Source organism: Triturus cristatus, chromosome 8 (genome assembly GCF_964204655.1).
Source record: "Triturus cristatus chromosome 8, aTriCri1.1, whole genome shotgun sequence".
Classification (NCBI taxonomy): domain Eukaryota; kingdom Metazoa; phylum Chordata; class Amphibia; order Caudata; family Salamandridae; genus Triturus; species Triturus cristatus.
In genome coordinates this window covers 455964502-455978799 of record NC_140591.1, presented here as the reverse complement: position 1 = coordinate 455978799, position 14298 = coordinate 455964502, and the positions used below count along the sequence as shown (strand labels likewise).

Below are 14298 nucleotides of genomic sequence, written 5' to 3'. Positions count from 1 at the left end.
GATCTTAATGATGACACAACAAACCCACCACAGATGACGGACAAGAGTGTGCATCTAGGGGAATCACAGTCACAAACATTAGGAATAATACAAGAACGTCCTTTCAGGAAACCATCAGCGAAGGAAAAAGTGTTTAAGACTTTGGTAGCATGAATGCACGAGGGAAAGAGATATATCAAGATCCACCCTTGAAAGTGTCAGAAGCAACAGGAGCTGAATACCATGCTTGATCTCGACTGGCTGCTCCAGATGACGGGTGAGTATAGAGAACTGCTAATAACTTAAACCTTTATGTTAAACTGTTACTGTTTTGAGTTAAATATTGTTGAAATAAGGTGCCCAAGGTTTGACTAAGGATGTTGAAATTTGCTGTGAAAGATGCTTATGCTTCTATTAATACAGAGAATATTTCATCAGTATTTGATTGTTACTAGAGGGAAATATTTAATGGTCATATATGCTCTGTGTTTCATACAGCGGAAACAAAGGAGGGTACTACTACTGCCACATCACCTATCGCCATTTAATGGCACTAAATACAGGCTCTCCTACTGCATTACCTAACCTCTGCCAACTACCCATACTGTGGGAGCCCCATTGTTCTCACACCCTCCTCAATCTGCACCACCTCACACAAAATGTGTTGCCAGAGCTCCTGATAGAACCTTGCCCTATTTTTTGTATCTCCTTTGGTCCTCCTCTTTCTACATGTCTCTAATTACACTCTTCTTCACAAGGTCCTATTCAGATGGATTAGGTTTCCACCTCGGCACTGGAGTTTGAGGAAAAGAGGGACCCGCCATTCAAAGATGTGCAGTTAATATACCACTCTGTTATCAGGTTATTGTCAAACGGTTAGCCTCACATTCAAAAGAACTTGCAATTGATTTTTTTATTCTTAACATATACATATTCCACCTCTTCCTATACACTTTATTAAGGAAAAACAATAATGAATAATGCAGCTTCTACATGCAACAGACTGGCGTGAGGGATTTTGGGTGCTGATCAACAACGTGATAATCCACTGAGTTTGACTATTTGACTGAGTTAGGATGACCACAAGACTGCCGACACTCACCTCACTGAAAATCAATGGGCGGACCAAATATGTTAAAAGTAAAATACTCTCACCCCAGCATAAAAAAGGATGTGGCGCTAAACTCAAAAGTGACTGGCTTGTTAAGGCCTTGTACAGCTGTAGACAACTGCGACCTGAAAATAGTCTGGAGACTTGCCAAACTGGCTTGATGAAACACAGAGCTGCAATCTTGGAAAGAAAAGCCATCCCAGGTACTGTTGTACAGTCCTGAAAGGACAAAGATGTCAGGTATTTTATTGCCAAAAAGACTAGGCATGCAGACAGTCAGTGTGGATTCCATATATCTTCCAAATGTAAGTAAATTATCTCTTAGGACTTAAAGGGGTTCCTGCTGGACTCTGAACACACCGCATCCTGAGGGGAGGTTGGAATTTAGCTCCTGATAAGATTCTAAACAGGGCAAGTCCAGTAGGTTCAGCCATCAAAGACAGAGAAGTCCTAAGATGTCCAAGAGGATCATGGTTTCCTTCATCACTCAACCACCAAAGAAAGCACTATTCTGTCAAACGTCCATGGTGCTTAGTTTAGGATAAATTACTATATGACCATTGAGTTTCTGTCACCGCTGATATTAGCATGTGAGAATTTGAAGACCTCCTGTGCAGACTATGCCCCCATATGCAAGCAGTGGAATTTGAGTAAACCAATGAGAAAACTCTTCCGACTAACTATATTGCATTATAAACTGCTCAGTGAGACAACACGACTGAAATCACGCTTCAAGACATACTTGGATAACAAAGAGAGCTTGGTAAATTCAGCACTAATCCTATGCGCAGCAAACAAAGTGATAATAAGATGACAGATTATGAGGAACTCAGAAATTACCAATAAATGTGGACCAGACCAACAACTAGACCTTGAAAGATATCAAATCACTGACCTGGATGTATACAGTAGTCTCCACAGAGGTTAACAGAATGTAATCAAAAAAGGCAAAGATTACTGTAACAAAGCGCCCAGGATCTCGAGCGGGACACAAGAAAGCCAGGACCCCAAGGGTACCATGATACACCAGGTCAGTGTTCTAGTGTTTGATGCTCCCTTCCCAAAATGGCTAAATGGGGCGGGGACAACAACAATGGCAGCAGGAACCGCGGTAAAGGAGACGCGGGAGAGCAGATCGGAGCATAAGAGCGGCGTAGAGAGAAACAGGAGGACAACGAAAGGGAGCAGGAGGCCCCCGAAAGACCACTACTGGACTAGACAACCTTTGCCACAGCTGTGGTAGAAGGAGGAGGACAGAAGACGACGGCAGAATCCCACAAGGTCCCGGTTCCAAGTTCTCTCATGGAGGAAAAGGTGGTGGCAACCTTGGGAGGGGTCGTCTGGGATGTGGCCGCGGCGGCTCTGAACCAGGGCCATGGCCTCAGACAAGTTCCACCAAGGGGCTCTGGGAATGTAAACTGGATGTGGCAACAAGGGGGCTGCTGTTTAGTTTTTAATCATCACGAGTTGTTCTCAGTGATGGGACCCTTTTCCCCTTTTAGGGATTGCAATGATCTCACTATTGGTTTGTTTTCGCACTAAGGGCTATCACCACTCTTATAAACCTTGTTCACTGGGTGTACACATGCTCGTATTACGGGAGGACATTTCTGCCATAAAAGCAGAATTGGGCCCACAGCGGTGAGATATTGGGACTTACAGTAAATAGACAAGGAACCGGAGTACTAAGGCCTGTGTCTTTTCATCCCCAAGAGTATACTCAGCTTGTCCAGCCAGAAGAGAAATCAGGAACCCCAGAGCGAAAGACCAGGAAGAGACCCAGAAGAGTGGAATTGCGACCCTACTGGAACCTCAATAACTTTTTTTTTAAATAAAAACCACTACACCCAGACAACCTCCATTGTCCCGTCTCATCCATCCTCATGTTATAATGACCTTAAATTATCTATACACTACAAAGGCAGAGTACATGTTTGGCTTTGGGCTCAATATGAAAAAGGTGCGAAGGCTAGAAGGATGTTAGCCGACTCGCTTAGTGGGAGTTAGCAACAGCCATCCAAGCCATAGGCACATTGCTTAGGGTACCTCAAGACCAAGGAACAGTATTTGCAGATGTCATAAAATACTATACAGCTGTGAAGCAGTTATTTTGAGCCTCTTCCAATATGCAGGGGACAAGGCCAGGTTGTTCTTTATTGTGGTTACTGTTTTTTTTAATAGCCTTACAGGCATTAGCAATAATCATTCAATCAGTATTGATCAATCGGCATTGATCACAAGGGTAACACCACCAGAAGTACCTTCTAAAATCCTGTTGTATATGGACGATGTTCTGCTTATACACACTGACCAACCCAAATCTCTCCCGGCCCTTATATCTAGAATAGCGGAATTTTCTGCCATTTCTGGCTACAAGGAAAACTGGGAAAATGGTCAGGCCTTACATATATGTCGAGTCACAACAGGAGCTACTATGGAAGGTTACAAATTCCAGTGAAGAGCAAAATGTCCTAAATATCTGGGGTTCTATATTGTTGCAGGGATTCTGCTTATGCACAGAACCATGCGCAGGAAACCAGGACCTCAGAGAATTGTGGTGTACCAGAAACTCCCCTCAGAACCAAGAACCCCTATCCGACTAGCTTAGTGTCACATTCGTTATCCGAGATTTAGCTTGGCGGTCCCAATGTATAGACAACCCAGAACAAGCGACTTGGATACTCTCAGGAGTGGTGGGAATCCGAAATACCCGTTGGTAGCTATATATCAGTCCACAACAGAATAACAAAGACACGGTAAAGTTTAAAGAGTTTATTTTATAAACCTTGCGTCCTAAGATGCAGTACTTTGGCTAACACAAGCAGACAAATGGTTAAGATCAGCACCATCAGCATTGTTACAATACCATAGAAAATGAAAGGAGCAATCATAATAATAATGACAGTGGAAAGCAACCACCCTCCTTTCTCTAGCAACTAATAGGTTATTATTAGACTAATAGAAGGTCTTAGGCTTGCATGGGGGACCCCATACCTTATAGATCAGCTTAGTGGAATCACATCACAGGATCAGCTAGGCTCTCTCCTGCAACAGCTCTTCGTTTCGAATGTAACAGAAAACATGCTGCTCTGCAATATTAAAGGACTCGTCTTTCAGGTATTGGCAGCTGTATGTATGTTATGGCTAAGAATTGGTACGATCAACCTGAACACAACAACCTGCACCGTCTAGTGACCCAGACTCGTTCTTTACACGGTGTACAGACCAAGGTCACTGCTCACTGTTAGGGATGTTAAACAACAGACGGTTCTCATGTGAAGCAAAGTCGAGTCAGCAGTTCTCGAACGAATAACATGTAACAACAGTGTCGCGTGCAAAAGCAGCAAGCTGGCTTTCTAACAGCCGACGAGGTTATGCTAACTTAGCGTTGTACATAGGGAGTGGTTAACCCATACTACACCCCCCCTTGATCGGACTACTAACCACTAGGGGCGCACTTATCAAGAACGCAGAGTTCAAGTTAGAAAGAACGGAACCAAGGGCATGAACTATATGTCCATATAAGGTAAGTGTAAGTTTGAAAGGGAAAAAAAATATCAAAAATAGAAAAAAGATGTCGGTAGCTAAAAAAAACCATGACAAAATGGGGAAAAATGACATCAATGGATGCACCATGTGAAGACCAAAACAAAAAGTCAATCCATCAAGGTATAGGCGCAATAATTTGCAACAGCCTCCAAGAGGAAATCATTGGAGCGTTCCGCAAAATTATCCGCCATCCAATCCAGCAAGGGAAAGGAACACACGTGTTCACTCACAATTGGAGCTTCCAGCACCACTCGAGGACAACAGGAAGGTTCCTCGATATAACTTCGTTCCAGCAAGTCAATCGCAGCCTCTTCAATGGCCCAATTTCCAAGGACTCCATGCGCCGCACCCAAGGCCATAAACACGACACCAGAACATTCAAACTCATGAGCCGTTAAGGGGCCCATTAGTTGACCAAAATCCGGGACAGGTGACACCGGGTTTGACAGGCATAAATCCAGAGCCCACTGGAATGGGCAATCCAGGCAGTGAAAGACTGGTTGCACGCAAGTAAAGAAGGGAAACCGGAAGGACAATCCATATGCGACACTCAAGGTCGCCAGGGGTAAGGTGCCATAGTATTCAAGCATCCGGTTACGCAGATGTAACAGCCGGGGCATGTTGTCTCGGTAAGCAAGTTGCGCAGCCATTGCGTAGCACGCAAACCAATAGAAGTATTCCAGCTATAAGGGCGAGAAGCAAAGGGAGACCTCCGAAGACGCTGGAAAAAATAGAATGAAAAAATACGGGAATCACACCAAAAATAGTTTGAAAGGAGGTCACGAGGCCGGAGCCCACAAGTTTAAAAAAATGAACTATGCCGGTCGTAGACGAGGCATTAAAGATAGTCTGTATCAATGTTCCAAAATGGAAGGGGAGGTCAGTATTCAAAAGTGCCTGCACCTCCATGCGGGTGTTTGCCACGTGAAGAAGAAAGGTTTCACGGGACGAAGTCAAAGCGACCTCCCTTTGAGACAAAAGAGCCCTTATTCTGCTCATCTGGTTGAACTCTGCGCTCAAGGTTGGAATTGAAGGCCAGATAGAAACATCGAGCCGGCCATGCGGGGGTGGGAAAAGGACATTTTTACAGCAAACAACACGCTGTGAAACAGTCACTATGTACGGTATGCCCTTCAGCATCCCGCAGCAATCCTCATTATTTAAAAGCAAATAACTACCGTTAGCAAGCAGTGTGAAAGAAGGGGTTATAACCGGCACCGGTACACCTTTCAGGACGCAAGCCAAATTAGGAGCGTGTACATTGCAAGCACCTTGTAATTGTATGTGTCTACACACTACAGAATGATCAGGGGCAGAAGTGCATTCCTCACCCTTTAAATAAACCTCTTTGCCCTCCCGCAAGCTTCTATATGTGAACGGGAGCGACCAGACTTCGTGCAGGAATGCAGTACCAAGTTGTTCATATCTGCCAAGAGCATAATGTTTCATGCACGAACTAAACTTAAAAAGCCAAAAAGGTGAAGTGATCACTCCGTGGATAAGCCACACGGCCGAATTTAACTCAGCAATAGAGAAAGGCAACGGTTCTAATTTCTCAATGTGCAATAATGAATAAGTAGCATCCTTCATAGACATAAACTATTGTTTCGCAGTTAAATTAAAAGGGAGGAACAAAGAGGAAACATTCATGTAATCCCATGGGACCTTCCCTGCCTTTAACGTTTGCAAAGTCCATGCAAACTGCATAACAGAACGCAACTGATTCTGGCCATGATACAACACAGACAAATCATCCTGCACAATGTCTACGACAGATGAAACAATATTATCTAAAGTGTAAATTCTAGAAGACAAGGTATTTATACTATTATCAATCACAGCCAACACTTTTTCCATATTGGCCTGGTCAATAGCACGTAATCTGGACGCAGCCTCAATTTGCAACATTTTCCAAACCTCGTTGTAAATAGCATATACCCATCTTTTGGACCTGCCTATTGCAGGACCTTTAATAAAATCATTCAGGTCAATTTTGTCGTTTAAACGTGACAAATGAAGTTTTTTTTTTGTGTTGAAATTTTTTATTGAGTTTTTATAAGACGAATACATCAGAGCATATACAACAATAAATAAAGAGAAAATAAATTCATGTTGAAAGGAATCGTGGAAAAAGATATTGATGAATAAATACGATATAAATATGCATTTAAATAAATAAATACTAGTTAATGCAACAATGAGATCAAAACACAGAATGAAATGTAATAAAAATAAGCTATAGGGAAAGAAGAGGGGAAAGACCAAAAAGAATAAAAAAGTGCTGAAAATATAAATAAATAAAACGAAGAAGAGGTAATTGGATCAAGGCAGAAGAACACAACAACGGATGAAGCAAAGGATGGAAAAAACAAAGAGAAGAGACAAAACAAAGGACAGAAAGAGTGAAAGCTGATTAATGTATTTGGGTAGGAGTGGAGGCCGGAGGATCAGCAGCATTTGAGTTAAGAAATGGAGACCAAATTCGGAGAAAAATGTCAGTTTGGTCCTGAAGATTATAAATTGTGCGTTCATGGGAGGCAGTTTGCATCATTGCCACCAACCAATCCTCCTGAGAGGGAGGTAAAGTTGATTTCCAATGACGCAGTATACATATTTTGTCAGTAGCAAGTGAGGTATGGAAAAGGCGGAGTTGTGGTTTCGTGAGCTTTGGGGAGTGACGTAGATCATGCAAGAGAATGTTAGTTGATGTAAGTGGCAATTTTAGGGGCATAGTGGAGTTCAAAGTAGCACCAATAAAAGTCCAATAGGATTGGATACTAGGACATTCACAAATGATATGAGTAATATCACAACCTGAATTGGAGCATCTCCAGCAATTAGAATGAGAGAGAAGGCCAGCTTGGTGTAATTTGACAGGAGACCAATGCCAATCATGCAGCATTTTGAAAAGACAAAATTTGAGTCTTGATTCTCGAGCTCCCTTATTTAAACTCTCCAGAAGCAAATCCCATTCATTATCGGAAAATGATACTGAGAGGCGAGATTGCCATTTACGCTGAAGATCGTGTGAAAGAGATTTAGAAAAAAGATGAGACGAAAAAAATTTGTATATACCAGAAGTAACACCCTTAAATTTCCCCCAGATGTGCAAATAGGATAATATAGGGGAATCTTGCAGGAGCCATGGTGATGATCCCATATGGGTCTTCACACATTGTTGAAGTTGAAGGTATTTGGAAGAATGATGAAGGGGAAGATCAAATTCTACACTAAGCTGAGAGAATGGCTTAAAATCCCCATCATGCAGAAGTTCGTCCGGACAGAGGATACCTGCAGCTCGCCATTCAGGCCAGGATAACATACGACCATTAATACGGATCCCCGAATTATTCCATAGGGGAGCTTTAACATGGATTCTTGAGTTTGAGCCTAATAATCTATGACTTCTCTGCCAGGATTTATGCATGGCAGATAATATCGGATTTTTTGGGTCAAGACGGCTAGTGCCACTACCATACAGAGGAGAAAGATTTGATTCTGAGGATAGGAGATGTCGTTCTATTTGAACCCATTGTGGTAAATCTTTGATACCAGGTAAAAAATATGAGATTTGGGAAATATGTAACGCCAAAGAGTAGTGTTCAATAGATGGAAGGCCAATTCCGCCAGATAACTGGTGAGCCTTCAACTTAGTAATAGCAAGGCGAGGCTTAGCAGTACCCCAAATGAAAGTTTTAATCTGGGCATCTACTGATCGAAGTAAAGATAAGGGGATCTGCAGGGGAAGCATACCTAAAATGTATATAAATCTCGGAAGGGTAACCATTTTAACAGCCTGAGTTCTGCCCCAATGAGAAAGACCCAAAGCCTTCCATTTATCAAAATCCCGTTGCATTTGGGATATAAGAGGAGATAAATTATCTGCAACCATGTCTTGCAATCCTTTATTAACGAGGACACCCAAGTATTTAAGGCGTGAAGGCTGCCAGTGAAAAGGAAATCCAGAAATGGCGGCTTTTGTGGTACCGTTAGAGATGGGTAAAGCCTCACTCTTGTCCCAATTAATCTTGTAACCTGAAAAAGAAGAGAAATCATTAATAATGTGAAGAAGAGAAGGAATCGACCGGGGAAGACGAGTAAGGGTGAGTAAAATATCATCAGCATACAAGTATATTTTAGAATGTCCAATTGGGAGGGGGACACCAGAGACCTCATCAGATTGACGAATGGTAGCAGCCAAAGGTTCCATAGCCAGAAGAAACAGAAGGGGGGATAGTGGACAACCTTGGCGTGTCCCTCTCTTAATCGTAAAGGTGTCAGATAGAAACCCACCACAATTTACCTGAGCAGAAGGGTGATCGTATAGTAAGCGTACCTTATCAATAAATTTCGTACCTAAACCGAATCTCTCCATGACCTTGAAGAGATAGTTCCATTCGATGCGGTCGAACGCTTTTTCTGCGTCAAGTGAAAGGGCTAACGCATCTTCCGTAAGATGTTGAGCCGACCATAGTGCATGGGCCAGAGAACGCAGATGATTCCGGGAGGAACGGCCCGGTACAAAGCCTACTTGAGAATGGTGTATCAAAGAAGGCAATGCTACGCGATGCAAGAATGCTGGCCAAGATTTTAATATCGGAGTTCAGGGGTGGGGAAATCATATCGCCCGACGCCCGAACCATGTTGATTTTTACCTCGGGCAAGAAGATGTAATGTCTATTTTGTCCGAAGGACAACTAGACATTAAATCGCGTACATGATACCGGCTGTGGACACTCTGGGTCTCACAGCCAATCAGAAAGGCTGGCAGGGAGCTGCAAACGATTTTGAGACCTCTGATTGGCTAGCAGCCCGTGGCTGGGCTCTAGCCAGTGATTGGCTGGGGGACTGAAACTTCAGTTTCAACAAGCGGCAATCTCAGCAATCGGGCGTCTTGCTTCCTTAAGATCAATGGGGTGGACGTGCAGAACATATCTCCATTTCAACACAGGAGGATAGCACAAATATCTCGCTGATGGTGGCGCGACCTGAAACTGGGGTGAGGAGGCAGGGGGGCATTAATGTTTCCAGGCTAATGCCAAGTGAGCTTGCGGCATCCGGGGGGGTAGAAATACAGTTAACTTTATCTTGCTGATTGCGAAGGGAAGAGGCAATGCACACATCCTGCTGAGAGCTCAGCGGATTGAAGTAAAAATAACGGCATTACCGAGTGCCCTGTTCAGATTCCACACGAGAAAACAGAGTGTGTTAACTTGGGGTTTGGAGCGGACTGTTTTTTTAAAGTGGAGCACAGCTATGCAGTGACGTATATTATACTAAATGTGGTGTTAAAGAATTGTACTGGGGCGTAAACGTTTAAAATTCCCGCACTCAGTATCACCACACAATAGCATTAGCACAAACGAGCAATCTGTTTATTTTACCGCATATTGCCTGTGAAAGCTGGTGAATATTAAAAGTGGTGGGCGGAAATGTGAATTGTATTAATTTCCTCTATAAGAGTGCGACAGAAACTGCTATCCGTTGCCTGCAAAGTGCCTGATCGAAGTCGGCTACTTTTTGCCCGGATGAGAATTGAGGTGGTGAACAGTAAGCTGCTGTGTGCTGTTACATAATATATGTAAAGACAAAGAGAAATTCCAGTGTCCCGAATCGGACACTCATTCATTGGTGGGCTAATATAGTATGCGCCTCACATTACACACAATGTGACACGAGTTAACAGTATTAGTCTCGTTCTCTCTCCTTTGCATTATTTTTCTGCTATTTTTTTTAATAACTGCTTGGATCGTGACTGCTTCGTGCAGCCACGTGCTGCAAGCGCCTCTCGGCCCGGTCTCTTTCTCCCCAAAGCCCCTCCTAAGATGTTTCTCGCAGCTCATTACTTGCAGTTTAACTGTAGGGGTCAAACCACATCAGTTCAATCAGAGGACGCCTGGCACCCTCCCCCTTTGGCACATTACATGTTGCGCATTCGGGGGCACACATTGTCTTCTTTCTTCCAGGAGACAACAAAGAAAAGCATTTCCCACTAGTGCTCTAACGTCAGTTGTAACTATTGTGTATTTAGAAGCTACAACGGAACTGGTGGAATTTATAGAATAGAAAATTGGCCAATTGCCTCTAACACTCCCCTGGGACAGAATGTCCTGCATGTTGGCTTGCACAGGAGCCATGCAGCATTTGCAAGAGACGCCCCAGCACTCTGTAGTAGCGTGTCCATGAGCTCTGAGTCACTAATCGCCTTGCAGCAGCCGAATTCCAGTACTTTGTCATAGTAAAATTTACTCCTTTCAGTCTTGTAACCTGCACACCTTAGTTATATTCAGCTCTAAAACGACCCTCTCTCTTGCTCCCTGCTGCTCAGACTGTGTGTGTCATAAACTAACTGAAAAATATCAACACGAACTGCGCACAAGTGCACAACCCAGTAATGCCCGACTAACCACTAGTCCTCGCAACCTCTTCACAGACTCCACGCACACAATTTGTTTTTTGCTAAAGTACCTCAAGTTAGAGTGTTCCTGCGGTTATAAAAATGTTCTCTTTAATCCTTCCTGTTGCTCCAGGGAGTTAAGTTAGACTATATCAACTACTAAACATGCAATAAAGATACCAACAACTCCACGCCTCCTTGCACTAATACACGCTCACTAGTGTCTCTCTGTGTCTGTCTCTCACTCTGTCTCTCACTCACTCTCTCACTCTGTCTCTCTCTCACTCTCTCTCTCTCTCTGTCTCACTCCATCTCTGTCTCACTCCATCTCTGTCTCACTCCATCTCTGTCTCACTCCATCTCTGTCTCACTCCATCTCTGTCTCACTCCATCTCTGTCTCACTCCGTGTCTGTCTCACTCCGTGTCTGTCTCACTCCGTGTCTGTCTCACTCCGTGTCTGTCTCACTCCGTGTCTGTCTCACTCCGTGTCTGTCTCACTCCGTGTCTGTCTCACTCCGTGTCTGTCTCACTCCGTGTCTGTCTCACTCTGATGTGATCAGATTTTCTCAAGCTCTATTTAGGCAAAGAGCCCTCAATGCTTGGTTACATTAGAGGTACATGAAGAATGTTTAGCCTGTTCTACCCCCTATTGTCGCCCCAGAACCTCATGCCCAGTCCAAAATCCCTCTTGATGCCTGCACTTGCCCCTCCACATTATTTTTTATTCTGACTACAGAAATGATTTTTGGGGGTTTTCAGGGTCATAACCCCAGATTGTCACTGGTTCACTGTGTCACTACTAGGTGCATCAAAGCCTCCAAGACAGGCCCGCGGATACAGAGCGGTTTCATTGCATGTGAGCAGAACCCACCCCTTCCACCTCCGGTGACCACAACCTTTTTCAGCAGAGACCCAGTGGCGAGGCACCTCACAGCCTCCACCTCTACCCCAGGTAGTCAAGGGTTGACCCAGCTCTTTGACAGTTTGATGTTGTCTCTGGTGGAGTTCAGTGACCTGCAAGACGGCTGCCTGTGGCTAGCATCAGAAATCTGCAGCAAAAACTTGCACAGCCACCCGTGCATAGGGATGCATGTGCAGTCTGCACATGAGGGTGCCTGTGTTTAGGATGGTCTGTCAGAGATTCCTGCCTGCTGCGCTAAATGTTCATGGTTTGGTCAGTGCATGAACTAATAGAGGTTTCATAATGTCTGATCCCGCATTTCCCACTGATCAACATAACTTTCATTTCAATGAAAGCTGTCCATTATTATACTTGTAGTTACCTGAAGGTGAAAGACCACAAAAAGTTAGAAAGTATTTTGTTTTACCCTGCCCCCAGATTCACTCACCTTGCCTCCCCCATTTCGTTCAGCATCACAGTTCCCATTTTTTTTTTTAATGCACTTCAACCACTGAGCAGACAGCACCGTCTCCAGCCTTGTACACTGGGCCTGCTACCACCGCTGCACTCCCACTGCCCACTGAATACAGTATTTGGGACTTGCTGCCATGGGTGTGACAAGAAATGTTGAGTGGTTGCAGTTAATCACAAGTCCCCGTCTCAATGATGCTCAGCTTTCCACTTCTAGATTTATTGTCTTTTCAACTTAACACTCCTTACCTTCGCTGTGAGACTAACACTTGCTTTTCAGCTGCGTGACTGCTACATGTCCTACATACCTGAAGGAGACAAACTTGAACACCCATTGCTGATCTGCACCTCTTCATGTTAGGGAAGCTTACTCTGCTGCAGCCATTACTAATTGCAAGAGAGCACCCTGTACAGCTACTGTCAGTGCTGCATGTGCTCTTTGTGTGGGAGAAGAATGTGGAGATGTAGCAGAGAGTACACCATAATATAATAACATCACACCTGCCTCTTGTGTATTTGTACTTGTGGATACTGCCTCAGTGAACCATAGGGTATCTGCTACGTGATTTTGCTGCCCCATGAAACTTCATAAGCTCTGCCAAGAAGTGCAGTTATTCCCATCCATACGTTTATCAGCGCATCACATCTGAGGATTTTTGAAGCTGATCAGCTATGAGTAGGCCCTATGATGGAGAACACCCTTCTGTCCTAGAGTTTCATATTTCGACAGTCACTCTGGACTGTGCCAAAAACACTTCAAGAAATGCAGTCTGCCCTCTGCCTCTAGGTACTATTTCTCTACATATGAAAATGTGTTACATGCAAAATAGTTGATAATTGAATGCAGTGCACACTGACACATCTGCACACATGCTGTACAGCCAGCCAGAACAGTTGCATTTAAGAGTGCATGACCATGCCCTGCATAATTGGACTTGCACTTGAAATATATATTGCACAGTATGTTGCACTGATTGCAGTGCAGGGTCTCTCCGTGCAGACCTACCATAGTGATTTATGGAGTAGGTGGGGCAAGTAGTTACCTTCCCAGGACAAGTAGATTTGTGTAACATTTTGTCCCCTGGCCAAGTAGATTTTTTAGAAATTTCCACACCCCTGGGAGTTCAATAGAGAAATGGGACGATAACTACTGCTACTGGCTTTGGAAGCACAACAATAATAGCCTTGTTAGAGAGGGGTCCTAGTGAAGATGCACTGTCCGCCTCCTGGAATACGGCATGTAGAGTGTCAATAATATTGTGACCTGCCCATCGATAAAATTCAGGAGGAAATCCATCCTCTCCAGGGGCCTTGTGGTAGGGCAGGGCAGCAACCGCACCAGAAACCTCATCCCTGGTTATTTCACCCTCGAGAATGGCTCTGCCATCCGCCGAAAGAGAAGGAAGATGCACTTTTGCAAGAAATGCTGTCATTTTATCCGAATCCATTCGATTATCTGAGGTATAAAGAGATTCGTAAAAGGAGGCGAACTCATTAACAATGTCTTGAGGCTTTGTGCACAAGTGTCCTTGCGCAGATCTAATGGCCGGAATGGCCATAGACGCCTCCCTCTGACGCAGCTGTGCGGCTAATAACCTTCCCGCCTTTTCCCCTTGCTCGTAATGTCGACCTTTCATTTTCTGTAAAGCGTATTCTGCTTCAGATGTAAAAAGACTATTTAAGGCCATTCGGGCTTGCTCGAGTAATTTACGATTTTGTAAGGACGGAGATGTGGTGTACAGGCGAGAATAATTTTGTATGTCGTATTCGAGCTCACCTTGTCTCTTTGCATTTTGCTTATTAGCAATTGCTGCATCACGCATTAATTGTCCCCTCAAAGTAGCCTTCGCCGCAGCCCAAAGAGTCCTGCTGGAGGACACAGACCCCTG

General features: G+C 44.1%; 1 protein-coding gene across 1 annotated transcript in view; it reads right to left on the bottom strand.

Annotated features, from left to right (window-relative positions):
* RB1 (RB transcriptional corepressor 1) overlaps window positions 1-14298 on the bottom strand; it is a 1278597-nt gene that overhangs the window by 1044556 nt on the left and 219743 nt on the right. The window lies entirely within an intron of this gene.